The 19,734-nt window shown below is 37.8% G+C and overlaps 1 protein-coding gene across 2 annotated transcripts in view; it reads left to right on the forward strand.

Moving 5' to 3' along the window:
• The window catches only part of ITGAV (integrin subunit alpha V), a 106,896-nt gene that overhangs the window by 17,065 nt on the left and 70,097 nt on the right, over positions 1-19,734 (forward strand). The window lies entirely within an intron of this gene.

Raw genomic sequence — 19,734 nt, forward strand, 5'->3', positions numbered from 1 at the left:
AATAGCGTAAAGAAGACGAGAAATAAGTTTTATACACTTATACGTGTTGTCGTTTGGTGCCATCGACTCAGTTCCAACTCATAGCGACCCTGTATACCACAGAATGAAATAACTGCCTTTTTTTTTTTTTAGCATGATGATGTTTATTGGTCCAGTTGTGAGGATTTTTGTTTTCTTTGTCGAGTTGTAATCCATACCAAAGGCTGTAACCTTTGATCTTCATCAGTAAGTGCTTCAAGTCCTCTTAACTGTCTGCAAGCAAGATTGTGTCATCTGTATAACGCAGGTTGTTAATGAGTCTTCCTCTGATCCTGATGCCCCGTTCTTCTTCATATAGTCCAGATTCTTGGATTATTTGCTCAGCATACAGATTGAATAAAAATGGTAAAAGGATACAACTCTGACACACACCCTTCCTGACTGTAAACCATGTAATATCCCCTTGTTCTGTTCCCATGACTGCCTCCTGATCTATGTACAGGCTCTTCGTAAGCACAGTTAAATGTTCTGGAATTCCAGTCCTTTGTGATGTTATCCATAATTTGTTATGATCCACATAGTCAAATGCCTTTGCACTGTCAATAAAACACAGGTAAACATCCTTCTGGTAGTCTCTGCTTTCAGCCAGGATCCATCTGACATCAGCAATAATGCCGTACGGGGTTTCCAAGGCATGTCTGGAACCGAACTGCCGACCTTTTACGTTAGCAGCTATAGCTTTTAACCACTACGCCACCAGGGTTTCCGCGTAGAATCCATCAGTATTGCCACTCACAGCTTGAGTTTTTTCTTCGGTTCTTTCAGCTTGAGAAATGACGAGCATGTTCTTCCCTTTTGATCTATCTCCAGGTCTTTGTACGTATCATTATAATACTTTACTTTGTCTTCTCAAGCCGCCCCTTGAAATCTTCTGTTCAGCTCTTTATTTCATCATTTTCTTCCTTTCATTTTAACTACTTGACATTCAAGATCAAGTTTCAGAGTCTCTTGTGACATCCATTTTGGTCTTTTTTTCTTCCCTGTCTTTTAAATGACCTCTTGCTTTCTTCATGTATGATGTCCTTCCACAACTCGTCTGATCTTCAGTCATTAATGTTCAATGTGTCGTATCTATTCTTGAGATGGCTTCTGAATTCAAGTGGGATATACTCAGGGACATACTTTGGCTCTCATGGACTTGTTCTAATTTTCTTCAGCTTCAACTTGGACTTGCACAGGAGTAAGTCAACCCCTGGCCTTGTTCTGGCTGATGATATTGAGCTCTTCCATCGTCACTTTCCACAGATGTAGTCAGTCTGATTCCTGTGTATACCACCTGGTAAGGTACACGTGTATAGTTGCCATTTATGTTGTTGAAAAAAGGTATTTGTAATGAAGAAGTCATTGGTCTTGCAAAATTCTGTCATGTGATCTCCGGCGTCGTTTCTATCACCAAGGCCACATTTTCCGACTACCAATTCTTTTTCTTTGTTTTCAACTCTTGCATTCCAATCACCAGTAATTATCAGTGCATCCTGATTGCATGTTTGATCAATTTCAGACTGCAGAAGTTGGTAAAAACCTTCAGTTTCTTCATCTTTGGCCTTAGTTGTTGGTATGTAAATTTGAGTAATAGTCGTATTAACTGGTCTTCCTGGTAGGCATGTGGATATTATCCTATCACCGACAGCATTGTACTTGAGAATAAATCTTGAAATGTTCTCTTTGATGATGAATGCAGCACCATTCCTCTTCACTTTGTCATTCCTGGCATAATACCAAACCCAAACCAAACCCAGTGCCGTCGAGTTGATTCCGACTCATAGCAACTCTATAGGACAGGGTAGAACTGCCCCATAGGGTTTCCAAGGAGCGCCTGGCGGATTTGAACTGCCGACCCTTTGGTTAGCAGCCGTAGCACTTAACCACTATGCCACCAGGGTTTCCATTCCTGGCATAATAGATCATATAATTGTCCCATTCAAAATGGCCAATACCAGTCCATTTAAGCTCACTAATGCCTAGAATATCCATGTTTCTGCGTTCCATTTCATTTTTGATGATTTCTAATTTTCCTAGATTCATAATTCATACAGTCCACATTCTGAATTATTGATGGATATTTGTGGCTATTTCCTCTCATTTTGAGTTGTGCCACATCAGCAAATGAAGGTCCCAAAGGCTTGACTCCATCCGTGACATTAAGATAGACTCTATTGTGAGAAGGCAGCTCTTCCCCAGTTGTCTTTTGAGTACCTTCCAACCTGAGGGGCTCATCTGCCAGCACTATATCAGACAATGATCCGCTGCTATTCATAAGGTTTTCAATGGCTAATTCTTTTCAGAAGTAGACTGCCAGGTCCTTCTTCGTAGCCTGTCTTAGTCTGGAAGCACAGCTGAAACCTGTCTGCCATGGGTGAACCTGCTGGTGTTTGAATACTGGTGGCATAACTTCCAACATCATAGCAACACTCAAGACCTGACATATGACAAACTAACAAATGCATATCCACTTATATATATCCACTTATACTTAATCATATATATTTGTAAAAGCATAGTGAAACTTCAAAGAAATAGCGTGACATTCTTCTGGTATAATTTTTTTTTTTTTTTTTAGTAATTTTTATTGTGCTTTACGTGAAAGTTTACAAATCAAGTCAGCCTCTCACATAAAAACTTATGTACACCTTATTACATCCTCCCAGTTACTCTCCCCACAATGAGACAGCCCGCTCCCTCCTTCCAGTCTCTCTTTTCGTGACCATTTTGTCAACTTCTAACCCCCTCTACCCTCTCATCTCCCCTCCAGACAGGAGATGCCAACATAGTCTCAAGTGACCACCTGATGCAAGTAGCTCACTCCTCATCAGCATCTCTCGCCAACCCATTGTCCAGTCCAGTCCATGTCTGATGGGTTGGCTTTGGGAATGGTCCCCATCCTGGGCCAACAGAAGGTTTGGGGACCATGACCGCTGGGGTCTTTCTAGTCTCAGTCAGACCATTATGTCTGGTCTTTTTATGAGAATTTGGGATCTGCGCCCCACTGTTTTCCTGCTCCCTCAGGGGTTCTCTGTTGTGTTCCCTGTCAGGGCAGTCATCGGTTGTGGCTGGGCACCATGTAGTTCTTCTGATCTCAGGCTGATGTAGTCTCTGGTTCATGTGGCCCTTTCTGTCTCTTGGACTCGTAATTACCTTGTGTCCTTCATTCTCCTTTGATCCAGGTGGGTTGAGACTGATTGATGCATCTTAGATGGCCGCTTGTTAGTGTTTAAGACCCCATACGCTACTCTTCAAAGTGGGATGTGGAATGTTTTCGTAATAGATTTTATTTTGCCAATTGAAACTGTGGTCCCCAAACCCCTGCCCCTGCTTTGCTTACCTTCAAAGCATTGAGTTTATTCAGGAAACTTCTTTGTTTTTGGTTTAGTCCAGTTGTGCTGACCTCCCCTGTATTGAGTGTTGTCCTTCCCTTCACCTAAAGTAGTTCTTATCTGCTATCTCATTAGTAAATACCCCCTCCCGCCCTCTTTACCGCCACCCTGTCGTAACCACAAAAGAATGTGTTCTTCTCCGTTTAAACTATTTCTCAAGATCTTATAATAGTGGTCTTATAAAATATTTGTCCTTTTGCAACTGACTAGTTTCACTCAGCATGATGCCTTCCAGGTTCCTCCATGTTATGAAATGTTTCACAGATTCATCACTGTTGCTTATTGATGGATAGTATTCCATTGTGTGAATATACCATAATTTATCCATTCATCTGTTGATGGGCACCTTGGTTGCTTCCATCTTTTTGCTATTGTAAACAGTGCTGCAGTGAACATGGTTGTGCATGTATATCTGTTCGTGTAAAGGCCCTTATTTCTCTAGGATATATTCCAAGGACTGGGATTGCTGGATCGTATGGTAGTTCTATTTCTAGCTTTTTAAGGAAGCACCAAATCGATTTCCAAAGTGGTTGTACCATTTGACATTCCCACAAGCAGTGTATAAGTGTTCCAGTCTCTCCACAACCACCCCAACATTTATTATTTTGTGTTTTTTGGATTAATGTCAGCCTTGCTGGAGTGAGATGGAATCTCATTGTAGTTTTAATTTGCATTTCTCTAATGGCTAATGATCGAGCGCATTTCCTCTGTATCTGTTAGCCACCTGAATGTCTTCTTTAGTGAAGTGCCTGTTCATTTCCTTTGTCCGTTTTTTAATTGGGTTGTTTGTCTTTTTTGGTTGACTTTTAGCAGAGTCATGTAGATTTTAGAGATCAGGTGCTGGTCTGAGATGTTGTAGCTGAAAATTTTTTCCCAGTCTGTAGGTGGTCTTTAAATGAGCATAGGTGCTTGATTTTTAGGAGCTCCTGGATATCTGGTTTCTCTTCGGCATGTTTAGTAATGTTTTATATTCTGTTTATGCCTTGTATTAAGGCTCCTAACATTGTCCCTATTTTTTCTTCCATGATCTTTATCGTTTTAGACTTTTTGTTTAGGTCTTTGATCCATTTGGAGTTAGTTTTTGTGCATGGTGTGAGGTATGGGTCCTGTTTCATTTTTTTGCAGATGGATATCCAGTTATGCCAGCACTATTTGTTAAAAAGACTATCTTTTCCCCAATTAACCGACACTGGGCCTTTGTCAAATATCAGCAGCTCATATGTGGATGGGTTTATATCTGGATTCTTAATTTTGTTCCATTGGTCTATGTGTCTGTTGTTGTACCAGTACCAGGCTGTTTTGACTACTGTGGCTGAATAATAGGCTCTAAAATCAGGTACAGTGAAGCCTCCCACTTTGTTCTTCTTTTTCAGTAATGGGCTTCTTTCCCTTGTATATGAAGTTCGTGATTTGTTTCTCCATCACATTAAAAAATGTCATTGGAATTTGGATTGGAAGTGCATTGTATGTATAGATGGCTTTTGGTAGAATGGACATTTTTACAATGTTAAGTCTTCCTATCCATGAGCAAGGCATGTTTTTCCACTTCTGTAGGTCCCTTTTGGTTTCTTGCAGTAGTACCTTGTAGTTTTCTTTGTATAGGTCTTTTACATCTTTGGTAAGATTTATTCCTAAGTATTTTATCTTCTTGGGGGCTACTGTGAATGGTATTAATTTGGTGATTTCCTCTTCGATGTTCTTTTTGTTGATGTAGAGGAATCCAAGTGATTTTCGTATGTTTATCTTGTAACCTGAGACTCTGCCGAACTCTTCTATTAGTTTCAGTAGTTTTCTGGAGGATTCCTTAAGGTTTCTGTGTATAAGATCATGTCATCTGCAAATAGAGATAATTTTACTTCTTCCTTGCCAATCCGGATGCCCTTTATTTCTTTATCTAGCCTAATTGCTCTGGCTAGGACCTCCAGCAAAATGTTGAATAAGAGCAGTGATAAAGGGCATCCTTGTCTGGTTCTCATTCTCAAGGGAAATGGTTTCAGGCTCTCTCCGTTTAGGATGATGTTGGCTGTTGACTTTGTATAAATGCCCTTTATTATGTTGAGAAATTTTCCTTCTATTCCTATTTTGCTGAGAATTTTTATCATGAATGAATGTTGAACTTTGTCAAATGCCTCTCCTGCATCAATTGATAGGATCATGTGGTTTTTGTCTTTTGTTTTATTTATGTGGTGAAAAAAAAATAAAGATTACATTAATTGTTTTTCTAGTATTGAACCAACCTTGCATACCTGGTATAAATCCCACTTGATCGTGGTGGCTTATTTTTTTGATATGTTGTTGAATTCTATTGGCTAGAATTTTGTTGAGGATTTTTGCATCTAAGTTCATGAGGGATATAGGTCTGTAATTTTCTTTTTTTTGTGGTGTCTTTACCTGGCTTTGGTATCAGGGATATGCTGACTTTTTTTTTTCGTTTTTAATGGTTCTGATTTGTAGCCTTTGACAAAGTGCTTTAAGATAAGCCTGAGCAAAATTAATCTATTTTTCCATACTGTTTTTTCCTAGTAGGTTGATTCAGGGAATTATAGTAATAACATGAAACAGGAATCATGAAGTGGACTGTTCCATTAGACATCATGATTACTGCCAAAAATGACTGTCATCCATTAAGCCAACTCTTAATGGGTCGCAGGTTGCTTGTTATTATTATTTTTCTGTTTGAAACATTGCCATTAAACTCTGTCATCCCTCCCTCCCCCCACATATGATTGACATTGGAAAACTCCAAAACTGTACAAATAGACTTTGTTTTACCACAAATGGAGAAACACCTGTGATTCAGAGCATATGGGTCAGAGCATTTGTATCTTCTGACAAAACATGTCAGGTCAGTTTTGATAGATTGAACTCATGTGATATGTGTGTGTATTCAGCACCATAGGTTGTAGTGCACTAAAAGATAATTTAGTGCTGGGCCTGTTTGAAATTGGGCTTAATATAATTTTTTGTTTTTGAAAAAGTAATATGTAAAACATGGTAAAAAAAAAAAAAATTCTAGCAATCCAAAAGGGTGTATGAAGAAAAATAGGACTCTCTTTCACATCAGACTTCTCAGAGGCAACCGTTCTTGACAGTTTCTTTTATCCTTCCAGAACTTTCTTGTTCCTGTACTTGTATATATCTTTTAATTTAAAAAACCTCACAAATAGGAATGTACTAAATATACCACTGGGCACCTGAACCCCCGCCCTCCCAACAATATAAATCTCTTGGAGATCTTTTCATATTAATATTTGTGTATTTACCTTATTTTTTGTAGGTTGCTCATAGTATTCTAATGTATATATGTACCCTAATTTATTTAACTCATATTTCCTGTTGATGGACATTTAGGATGTTTCCAGTCCTTTGCTATTATAAACGATGGTGTAATGTAAGGCGTATATGCAGGTATTTGTGCAAATTTTGGAGTATGTCTGTAGGATAAAGTCCTAGTGGTGGACTTGCTGGATTGAAGCGCATATATATTTAAAGTTTTGATAGAAACCAAAAAACCAAACCCAGTGCCATCAAGTCCATTCCAACTCATAGCGACCCTATAGGACAGAGTAGAACTGCCCCACAGAGTTTCCAAGGAGCACCTGGCAGGTTTGAACTGCTGACCCTTTGGTTAGCAGCCGTAGCACTTAACCACTACGCCACCAGGGTTACCAAAGTTTTGATAGTTGTTACAAATTACTCTTTACAGAGGTTTAAACCCCCAGTTATGTTTTCTGATATCCATACTAACACCTTGTATCACCATACCTTTTTTATCTTTGGCAATTTTATGGGAGAAAATAGTATCTGTTATTAAATGTTAAATTGCATTCCTTTACTAAGACTGAATATTTTTGTATTTGTTTGTAAACCATTAAGTATTCCTTTTCCTTTAAAAAAAATCCTTTTAATATATTTTTACATATTTTCTATTGATTTGTGAATTTCTAAAAAATGAATCTCGGTTGATAGCCCTCCATCCTTTCCATTGCTTAGGCCAAAACCTGGAGTCATGCTTGACGTCAAATCTGTCATCGGGTCAAAATCCAATTGTTTCTCGCCACTTCCGCTGCTAGCATCCTGGTCCAAGCTTTCATTGTTTCTCACCTGGATGATTGCCCTAGACTCTTGAACTAGGCAGGGAGCTGCCAAGAGAGAGATTGCATACTTACATTCAGATAGTTAGAGGGGTTTTTAATAAAGGAACTATTTACAAAGGTTTGGGCAGGATGTTGGGATAGTTAGCACCCTGGAACTAGTTATAATTTGGCCTCAGTCCTGAAGTGAGAGAGGGAAGGGAGCAGTTTCTAGAAACCAAAGACAAAAGGACTAGGTGGAGAGAGCCACGTGATAGGAGCTGTAGTTTTTGCAGTATCCAGCCCATAATGATGGGTAGGGAGGATCAGAGGGATAAAATTTGGATCTCATGCTTTTTCCTCCCTTTTATCTTCCAGGGCTCCTCCTTGGCTAAATCCAATGGACAGCCAGAGGGCACAGGCAATCTGTTTGGCAAAGAGCTGGTAGAGAATAGACATGGAGGGGCAATTGAAAGATAGTCCTTCCTGCTTCTGTCCTGGATACCGCCCACCCCCCCCCACCCCACAGTTCATTTTCCACAGGGAACCACTGTGATTCTTTAAAATAGCATTCAGATCATAACACTCCAGCTTAAAATCCGCCAATATCTTCCACCTCTCTCACAGTAGACAGAGTCCTAGAGGACTGCATATTCTAGCCTAGTGTTTATATTTTTAACCTCATCTTCTACTGGTTGTCCCTCATCCACTCTCTTCCAGCCTCACTGGGTCTCTTAGCTGTGCCTCACAAACACTAGACACGTACCCACCACATCCTTGTAAGGGCTGTTTCCTCTGTCTGGAACATTGTCTCCTCAGGTGTCCATTGGGTCCCCCAACTAAGAGCACTCAAGAATTGCATAGATGCCATCTCTTCAGCAATTCCTTGACCATCCTATTTAAAATTGTAATTCCTGCCTCCCTGCCTTGTTCTTCCATCCTCTTCTCTGCTTTATTTTTCCCTTTAGTGCTGGCATTTGTTGTTGTTATTAGGTGCCTTTGAGTCGGTTCTGACTCATAGCAACCCTCTGTACAACTGAACAAAACACTACCTGGTCCTACACCATCCTCACAATCATTGATACATTTGAGCCCATTATTGAGGGGCAGATCTTCTGCCACAATATGAAACAGTGTTCTGCTGCTATTCATAAGGTTTTCACTGGCCAGTTTTTTTAGAAGTAGACTACCAGGTCCTTCTTCCTAATCTGTCTTAGTCTTGGAGCTCTGCTGAAACCCGTCCACCATGGGTGACTCTGCTGGTGTTTGAAATACAAGTGGCATAGCTTCCAGCATCATAGCAACACCCAAGCCACCACAGTATGGCAGACTGACAGATGTGTGGGGTTGATATTACTATATGTTATTTATTTTTAATGTCTCTTTCGCTCATTTAGGAAACCCTGGTGGCGTAGTGGTTAGGAGCTACAGCTGCTAACCCAAGGGTCGGCAGTTTGAATCCGCCAGGCGCTCCTTGGAAACTCTATGGGGCAGTTCTACTCTGTCCTATAGGGTCGCTCTGAGTCGGAATCGACTTGACGGCACTGGATTTGGTTTTGATTTGGTCTCTCATTTAAGATGTATGTTCCCTGAGGACAGTTTTCATCTTTTAATATGTTTTGTTGACTGCTGTAACCTTAGGGCCTAGAACAATATCTGGTGCCTGATGTAAATTGATGCCCAATAAATTGAATAGATGAGCAAGTGAATGAATGAATGAGTCGTAAGAGATTTTTATATAGTGAGAAAATAACTAACATCTTTTAGTTATCATACATGTACAACTGTATATTTTTGTTCTTGTTTGTTATATTTCTGTAGTCTTTTTTTGTAGCTTCTGAGTTTTTTTGTTCCAGCCTTACCCTATGACAAAAATATGCAAACTAAGACTTCATTTTTTATGTTAGAAATTTTGATCCAAATGGTGTTTATTTGGATTAGCTTTCTATTGCTGCTATAACAAATTACTCCAAACTTGATGACTTAAAATAATACAAATTTATTATCTTTAGTTCTGGAGGGTAGCAGTCCAAAATGGGTCTCACTGGGCTAAATTCACGGTTCTAGCAAAGATTTATGTCTTCTGGAGGCTCTAGGGGAGAATCTATTTCTTTGCTGTTTCCAGCTTCTAGAGGTCTGTCAGTGAAGGCTTGCATGTTGTGACGCTGAGCAGGTTTCAGCGGAGCTTCCAGACTAAGGCAAACTAGGAAGACCTGTTGATCCACTTTTGAAAATCAGCCAATGAAAACCCTATGGATCAAAATGGTCCGGCCTGCAACTGATCACAGGGATGGTGCAGGAATGGGCAGTATTTTGTTTCATTGTGCATGGGATCATGAGTCAGGGGCTGATTCACCAGCAGCTAACAATAGAAGTTGCCTACATTCCTGGGCTTGTGGTCCCTTCCTTCATCTTAAAAGTCAGCAATGGCTAGTTAAGTCTTTCTCACACTGCATCACTCTGACACTGACTCTTCTGCCTCCCTCTTATAATGGCCCTTGTGATTTCATTGGGCCCACCAGGGTAATCTCAAGACTCATTTAATCACATCTTTAAAGTCCCCTTTGCCATGTAAGTTAACATAGCCACAGGTTCTGGGGATTAGGACTCAGACTTATTTGGGAGGCCATTATTCTGCCTACCACAACGCCCTTTTACATATTTGGTTATTTGATACTGGTTGTACTGCAAACTACTTCAGGGCAGGAACTATGCTTTTATAAGTAGTCGTTGTTCCCCATCTCTTACTCTTTTTACTTTGGCAGCTGTGGTTGTAAGAAATGTAAACTAGACTTAGAAGATACAAGGTTCAGATTCAGGCTCTGACACTTACTAGATGTAACCTTGGACAAGTGACTTCAGTTTACCAGCCTCTGTTTTCCCATTTATCAAGTAACAATAACCCTGTCCATCAAGGTAGTTATGTAGATCAAATAAGATAATGTGTGTGAAGGTACTTCATAAGCAATGAAGCACTATACAAGTGAAGAGAGGTTTGTTTATATCATGTCTATACTGGAGCAGTGGGGAAGTGAATAATTGTGGAAAAGGCAGTAAATAAAGATAAAGTATGGATGGATGTCACCTCTCATTAACAATATATATTATATATCTAGACCTATATATATAGTATTATACTGTACTGTACCATACTATACTGTATAGGGTTGCTATGAGTTGGAATCAACTTGATGGCAGTGGAATTTTTTTTTGGTGCGTATAAAGCCCAAATCAAACCCGTTTCTGACAAGTCAGTTCGGACTCATAGCGACCCTATAGGACAGAGTAGAATTGCCCCATAGGGTTTCCAAGGAGCAGCTAGTGGATTTGAACTGCTGACCTTTTTGGTCAACAGTCAAGTTCTTAAACTGCTCCAACAGGGCTCCATATGTACATATATTTATTATGTAATAAGAGTTATTAAAGAGAGCCTTAAATGGATTATATCTTGGTCATTGAGACCACACCGATTTGCATTTCAACCTCTGTAATGGTAACACTTGGGAAAATCATCTCCTTGCTGCAACATGTTTTCACTTTGTAAGGAAGCAGATGGTACTAACAAACTGACGATTGCCCAGCTTTCTCAATAATATGTCATTTCCAAAAAGATAGACTGCTGATCTGCATTGAGGAAGAACGTGTATCTCCTTGCCCTGCCAAAGCTTCTTTGTTTAAAACTATGGCTTACCTGCATGATTGTTAACTATGTCCCTTAAAAAAAGGAGAAGATCCTACCTTTATTTTTCAAATACAGTAATTGGTTATCACCTCCCACCAACAGTGTCCTAGACGAGGTCAGAGGTCAGATTATTCTATCTATATCTTTTTCTATATCTATATCTATCTGTAACAACTTACTGGAACAAGTTCCCAGAGCCTGCTCCCGGAAGGGCTTGGCTCTAGGCTGTGGGCAAACCCTGGCCTTGCCAGTTCTTTGTGTAATTTCTAGATGACTAGGCTTTGCATTTAATAGAGAATGTACAACTTTTAGCTATTCTCTGGCCTCTCTGCCATAAAATTTCCATCTCATTACAATTAAAACAATCAGACTCTAAAGCTCCCAGGTTTGACTTCCTCATCTTCGTGAATTTTCTGTCTAGATAGTTCTACACTTGTGACCATAAGAAGAAAAAAAGCCCATTGCCATTGAATCAATTCCAACTCATAGCGACCCTATACGACAGAGTAGAGCAGCCCCATAGAGTTTCCAAGGAGCACCTGGTGGATTTGAACTGCCGACCTTTTGATTAGCAGCTGTAGCACTTAACCACTACGTCCCCAGGGTTTCCACACTTGTGACAGTCCTATTAATTAATTAAATTAATTAGAAAGTTAAAAAACAAGAAAAATCGTTTGTTAATAAAAACTAAACTTATACTTCAGGGATTTTTCTTTTAATTGAAAATGTTTTCCCTGATATAATCTGTCATCCCTGGCACAGAATTATACAATTAGAGAACCTGTAGACACTATAGAAATCAATATCAATCCCGTATATGAGAAATCAGTTAGTCCAGTTCCCTTATTGCTTATTGACTAAGACTCATGCAGTTAGGTGGTATTTTAACACTTTTTAAATGTTTTACTGAAACTAAACTCATGATTTTTTAAAGCTCATCCCCTTTTTTTAAAGCTCATCCTCTTCCCTGCCCTTTTTAACGGGACTGATAACCATTCTTTTAAGACTTAAACACTGGCATGGCTTTTTTTTTTTTTAATCTTTAGTAAAGAGTTTTTGTTTTAAAATGTTACACGCTTTCAGGATCATTTCCCTCTCGTCCTTAGGGGAAAACAAACCCTCATTGATCAAGCAGTGAGTGTTTTCAAAAGGCCTGTATTCTTTGTACTGGGCTCCAGCAGAACCATCTGAATCACTGGTAGGAGGAGACAGAGATTTTGACTCTATGTTCACTGTGGTTGTAATCAGTCAATCAGTCAATGCCAGTGCCACTGAATAGAGCTTCATCCTGCTTTCTTTTGTTTACTTTGGTGACTCTTCTTTCTTGCTTTTGGAAAGCAGATGTATTTTATTTTATTTAAAAGATGTTTCTGGACAGTCCTGTGTAAATTAACAGGACTTTCTTATGTTCATGGTTCACGATTTCAGAACTGATTTTTGTATTACAAATGATTGATTTTTGAGTAGGCTGTGACTCCAAATACTTCGAGGTTTAGGGATGTTTATCTCTTGCTATTTTAAGCTAATATAATTATGTTTCTAGAGGCATTTGAAGACAGTTTGGAAATTGGTAAAGCACATAATCCTTTCATTGACACTAGTATCTCACTACTTATTATTTATCAGAGTTTCTTAAATAAGCACTCACCTGTGTTTTATTACTAAGTCAAATAAATCATTAACCTTCATTTTCATCTTCAGTAATATCTGGAATTTTAAAAAATGAGTTATTTTTTGTTATACTTTACTCCAAGAGGTAGACTGTATGACATAGAATAGAGGTTTCTATGAAGGGTAATGCTTATAAATGCTAGGAAGAGCTTGTTTAACAAAAACTCCTTTATGAGATGGAAATGGAAAAAAGTTAATTAAGAGAGCATGTGGGAACTTCTAACTAAGCTTTTGTATAAGAAGATTAATGGATAAACATCCCCAATACTTTTTTTTAACCCTTTAAAACATCAGTAAAGCATGTTCACTGATGAAAAAATGAGAAAATACTGAGAGGCAAAAAGAATATTAAAAACACCTAAATCTTGCCATACAGAGAAAACCAAATCATTGGCCATAGTTTATCTATGTATGTATGTGTATAAATTTATATTACTATAATTTACTCAGTCTACATCATACCATTTGGAGATTTTGTTGTTTTTATTTTGTATTATTATAACACTACTTTGAACATGCTTTTTAAGTGTTTGTTCCTATTTTTAATTTTTTTGAGATTCATTTCTCAAATGAAATTTAGAAGTCAAAGGAATGTGTGTTTTCAATACTTTTGATACATATTTGCCAGATAGGAAAACACTGATACAATCTATCTGTAAACCAAACTTGAATAATAGATAAAAAATGTATCTTGTTGTAATTTGCATTTCTGTGAGGATGAGTCTTTTCTCATATGGTTAATAGCTGTTTCTATATTTTATTCTGTATTATCTATTCTTTGGAAACCCTGGTGGTGTAGTGGTTAAGTGCTACGGCTGCTAACGAAACGATTGGCAGTTCTAATCCACCAGGCGCTCCTTGGAAACTCTCTGGGGCGATTCTACTCTGTCCTATAGGGTTGCTATGAGTCGGAATCGACTCGACAGCACTGGGTCTGGTTTGGTTTTTTATCTATTCTTTTGGTCTGCTACTCTACTGAAGCCTTTGTTTATTTTGAAAGGGAATATTTATTATATACATACATTTCTACTTAATGTTGCAGCTACCTTTTCTCTTGACAAGTTTGCCATCTTTTTTTTAAACAGCTTTATTGAGATAGAATTTACCCAAAAAACCAAACCCACTGCCGTCGAGTCGATTCCGACTCATAGTGACCCTATAGAACAGAGTAGAACTGCCCCATAGAGTTTCCAAGGAGCGCCTGGCGGATTTGAACTGCTGACCTTTTGGTTAGCAGCTGTAGCACTTAACCACTATGCCACCAAGGTTTCCATAGAATTTACAGACCATAAAATTCACCTGTTTATGACCATAATCTGACTTTATAGCGTTTCTATCACTCTAAAAAGAAACCTGGTGTCCATTTATAGTTACTCCCCATTCACACCCCAACCCAATCTGCTTTCCGCTTCTATTAATTTCTGTTCCCATATAAATGGAATTATATAGTGTGTCATCTTTTGGGTCTGGCTTCTTTCACTGAGTATACACACATATGGTAGCATGTATCAGCACTCGTCTTTTTGTTCCTGAGTGGTATTCCATTGAATGGACTACAAATAGTGTTTATGCATTCACCAGTAGATGCACATTTGAGTTTTTTTCACTTTTTTTCATGCAGTTATTGGCCACAGTGACATTAATTTAAAATACAACAGAACACCAGCAGCTGTCAATCATGCCATCATCATTTTCTCTCAGATTATTTCCTGTTTTATTTCATAGCATTTGTGACTCTTTGAAGTTATAAAATAGTTTGCCTATTATTTCCCCTTGAAAGTAGGGACCTTGTCTTCCTCATTTAATTATTATGTTCCTAACATTTAGATGTAGGAAGTGCCTGTGCTTTTTTATTTTTAATGAATGCTCAAAAAGATTTTGTCCTGTGACCTGTCAATTTTCACACAAAGAAGTAAGCAACGTTGGGAGATATTTCTTAGGAAGTGTGGCTGAGCGAATGTGTAATGTTTGAGGTGAAAAGCTGTTTAAGGAAGCCTGCAAATTATCTTTTTTTAATTGAAGGTTGACTGTGGGGCGGCGTTATTTTAATAGCCACTTTTTTGAGCAAAAAGCTAAGTTCTCTAGAGTCTTAAATAATTTCATTATTCACTGAAGTAATAGAATAATGAATGAGAACCAAATGACTGAACACATATTTTTCTTCTAAACAGTTCACTGTTTTCCTTTTCTAACGCTCTGGCATTCTTCTTGACTTTGGACTTTTCAAAAAAGCTGACATAACCTTGTTGTTCCAAACAATATATTTTAGACATGAAAAGAAGAACAAAAAAATTTAGCTGTAGGGTGATAAGGTAACTTTATCTCATAAAAATAAGCATACCTTGTAACTCTCCAACGGGTTGAATATTGAATAGTCAAATCAGAGGAAATGAAAAGAGTTGGCTATTATTAAGGGGGCAGAGTCTAACTAAAGGTGTGATAATCTGCCGTGTTCACTTTGCCCCTGTCCTGAAGCATTCAACCACAGGAGTCTGATAAAATGCTGGCAAAAATAGACATTACATTTTCAAGTCTCTAGTGATTTACTTGCTAATTAGCTTCAAGTTTCACTAGCAACATTTTCCTCTTTATGTATTTTTCAAAGTGATACTGTAGAGCCTTTTGTTAATATATATCATGCAGAGCAGTTTCTTCTAATTTTTCACTATTACGTAAAATACTGTTTTTTCCCCTTATTTTGGGAGATCAGCACTAATCATCCATCATGTTTTATGGATTTATTGATAGAAATCTTTGTTCACTTGGTGGCTGTCTGAGGAAGCATTTCCTCCTGCACTGGAATTTCTGCAGTTGTCTGCCCTATCTCCTTTTCAAGGGTGACATCATAGCCCAAACAGCCTATAAAGTTCTAGCATCTCTTGAAGTTTTGACCTTAGGGCTGTGACTCAAAATATTTAGACTTCAGGGCTATGACTCAAAATATTTACTTCATTCCTTTGCCCAGGAATGGTTTCAGCCAGGTCGTGAATGAACTTCTTGTCACTGTTTGGAGAGCTGCCTTTCTTTTTCATTCTCCCCACTCACCCTCTATTCACACTCTGAGTGAAACTTTTGCCAGACGTTGAATTAAGTATCTTAAGACGTGGGATCTGGAGAAAAGTTCTGATGGGCAAAGAAGAACTTCCTATTGAGTACATTTCTTGAGGAGATGGTACTTTGAGGTTATAACTGTTGCAGCTGAAGGCATTCAAGGGAGTGAATGATTTTTATTTTATTGAAGATCACTGACTAAGTTTTGGATGCCAGTGTATGCCAATGCAGTATATCCAGTTATATGTGGCTTCTCTTGTTTGGTAACGTGATTGAAAACACATGGTGCTGTAAGACATGGTTGTAGTAGTTCTTGAACAAGGGAGTGGTGTGAATAAAGTGTCTTAAGAGAGTTAGTCCAGTGGGAACAGATGAGATGTATGGAATGGAGATATATATGATTAGGAGAAAAGATACTAAGATGGTGGAATAGTAAGCTAGGAAGAGAAACCAAGAGTGTGGATTGGGTGTTGGCATAGAAATGATCTTTTATAGTCAAATAGAATTAAAAGACATTTAGTGGAATATAGAGGAAAAGGAAACTCTTACATATGAAATACACCTTGGGGCCTTGAAAAAAATGTATTTGTCAGAATAAAATTCTGTATTGATGTCGTTTTCCAGAGGATTTATCACCTTAACTTAGCAATGAACCTAGTATACCTCAGACCCCGAAGATAGCCTTATGCTGAGATTCTTGTGCATTTAGAAGAGGAAGTAGATGTGATTTTGAGAGAATATGAAGGTATCTTAAACCCGAATAGAAATATTCCTAAATATGAAACCGAAGGAGAGGTAGGGGATTGGTTAAATAAAATTTTCTGTGGCTGTGTAATGATGTACTATGCAAAATAGGAAACGACAGTGTAGATCTACATTTGTCATGTTGTTAAAGGGGCAAAAAAGTACATAAACTTATATATAGTAACAATTTTAATGTTATTTTAAATACTGGCTTAAAATATTCATTTTACAAATAAGATATATTCGTATGTATGAAACATGTCTAGACACCAAAATCGGTCATTTCTTTATGGTGGAGCTATGGTGATATTTAGATTCATCTTTACATATGTCTTACTTTATGTTTAAATTTGTTTTACAAGGAGTAAGACTTATAATTAGAATAAATACAATAAAGAGTTTAAGTAAAAAGAAATAGAAGATATCCTGTTGCTGGCCTTAAAGTACATGCAGTTGATTGCTATACTTTTAAAACTTATTTAGAAAATTTTCAAACCTATGGAAAATTTGATAAAGTAATACAGTGAACAATATGCCGTTCAGCTAGATTCACCCAATGTTGTAGATACTGTGACACTTTATCCCTAAATATTTCAGCGTGTATCTCCTAAGAACTAAGACATTCCCATACATGACTACAAAACCATTGTCACACTAGAAACATATCCTTACTGTGATACTATTATCTACTCTACAGTCCGTATTCAAATTTCCACAATTCTACTAATAAAGTCCTTTGTACCCTTTTTTTTTTTTTTTTGGACACAAATTCCAATCAAGGGTCACATCTTATAATAGGTTGCTGTGTCTCATTGGTCACTTTTAATCTAGAATGGTTCCCCAGTTTTTTGTCTTTCATGATATCACCGTTTTTGAGGAATCTTTACCAAGTGTCCTGTAGGCAGGAAGGCTTTTACTGGGAAGAACAGTGATGTCTGTCCCATTGCATCATTTTGTTTTTGAAATTGGAAGTTACAGAGAGTATGAGAAAACTGACGGAACTTTAAGCTATATCTCTCTGATACGGCACTTCTGTTCAGTCTAGGATTTCCTCTAACATAGAAAAGCTCCACTTTTGCTTGGACATCTTTAGGGTCTTGCTGAAAAGGTCATGTTTTAAATGAAAGCAGACACAGGAGGTAGCAGTTGTGAGAATGCTGTATTTTTTTGTTCAAATATATTAGCTTATAAACTTAGCTTCGTTTTTGGACTGGTTAAGATTACCTGAGTTTATCATGATGCTTATGGTCTCAAGGGACAGTGCGTAAAGGTGAATCTTTCCAAGTACCAGCTGTTTCTTTCACAGTTACACTGTATTTCTTCTGTTTCATTAATGCACAGGGGGAAAAATGCCTTCATTTGCTTTGTAGAAAGAAATAGATTAGAAAGCCAGCCACACACTAAGAGACCATAGGTAGCTGGCAGTGGAGTAAAAAAAAAATCCAGTAAATAACTTCTAACTGTAAATTTTTTGGTTATAAAATACTTGAAAAACTATTAAATGAACCCCATTCTTCAAGGGGTAAGCTTCTTTGTGGTTGTAGAAAAAGCATTATGTTTTTGGAATATATATATTATTCAGGATGTGATAGGCTATGTTTCGATAACAGCATGCTTCAATTACAAGCAAATCCCCAAATCTCAATGACTCCTTAAGAAAAAAAAAAGATTACTTCTTGTTCATGTCACCATTTAGTGTGAGTCATTTAGTTCTTGGTGGCTTAGAGACTTGGGCTGCTTCCCTCCAGTGATTCTGTCATCTGTTTGCCCAGCCTCGTGGGTGGGAGGTAGAACACATGAACTCATAATCTACTCTTAATTGACTTGAACTGGAAGTGACAGATGCTACTTTTGCTCTTATCTTATTGGCAAGAACTAGTTACATGCCTCAAACTAAGTATGGGAGAACAGGAAATGTAGGGAAGTGCATGGACCTTTGGTGAGCTGTAGTTCATTGTCATGTGGTATTTCCAGTAAGACCAACATAGTGAATGTGGACTTCAGAGGCAAGCTGACTATCATCGGACTTGGTTCTTATGGTGAAGAACATATACTAGCTAGTTCCATTTCTCCTTCTTCCTTCTCTCTTCTTATAAAGAAGATGCTTTTGTGGTCACTGACAAAGAACAGTGATGTTGAGACTGGATATAGAGGCCTTTGAAGGTTGACAAATTTTTTTATTAAAAAAATTTTTTAAAACAGTGGAAAAGTTGAGAGAATAATAGGAAACAACGTTTTGCTTTTCACTTTGCCTACTAGACACCTGGCATTATTAAAATCTTATTAAGTATTTTTTAGAACTATTCAATTGGTCTTAAGTCTTCAGAATAGAATTGACTAGCCATAGGTACTACCTTAAATGGGATGGGGTTTAGGGAACAGATTTAATCAAACCTTTTGGTGATATTTACATATTGGCTGGCATTCTTAAATTTGACAGTTATCTATTGCATTTGTTCAATATATTATGCAATACATGTTTGCTAAGAATGATTATTATAGACAGATTATAAGAGGAACTAACTGGACTTTGAAAATAATTAGCCCCTCCTTCCCAAAATAGGAGCCTTGATGGTGCAGTGATTAAGCACTTGGCTGCTAACTGATAGGTCATCAGTTTGAACCCACCCACTGCTACAAGGGAGAAAGTTGTGGCAGTCTGCTTCTGTAAGGATTTACAGCCTTGGAAACCCTATAGGACAGTTCTATTCTGTCCTGTGGTCACTATGAGTTGAAATCTCAATGGCAGTGGGTTTGGTTTTTGGTTTTCCCAAAATGTTTTCTGCATATGGTGTATAATTTTCTCCTTAGGGACTTTTCAAGGGAAAGGATTTTTATCTTTTTTTTTTTTTTTTTTTAATCTACAGTGCTTTACATGAGTGCCTGGTACACAGGGAGTAATTTTCTCAATAGTGTAGACTCTCTATAAATGTTTAAATGTAGTGTGCCAAATCTAATCATTTCTAGCTACCAGTCAAATCATATCTCCTGCATTCTAACTCTTGTGTTATAGTGTCACAGCAGAAGTCTTAGTCCTTTACTACCACTGTTATGCAATGAGGTTTTATAACCATTTATTATCATTGACAACTTTATACTG

Source organism: Elephas maximus, chromosome 6 (genome assembly GCF_024166365.1).
Source record: "Elephas maximus indicus isolate mEleMax1 chromosome 6, mEleMax1 primary haplotype, whole genome shotgun sequence".
NCBI classification, from domain to species: domain Eukaryota; kingdom Metazoa; phylum Chordata; class Mammalia; order Proboscidea; family Elephantidae; genus Elephas; species Elephas maximus.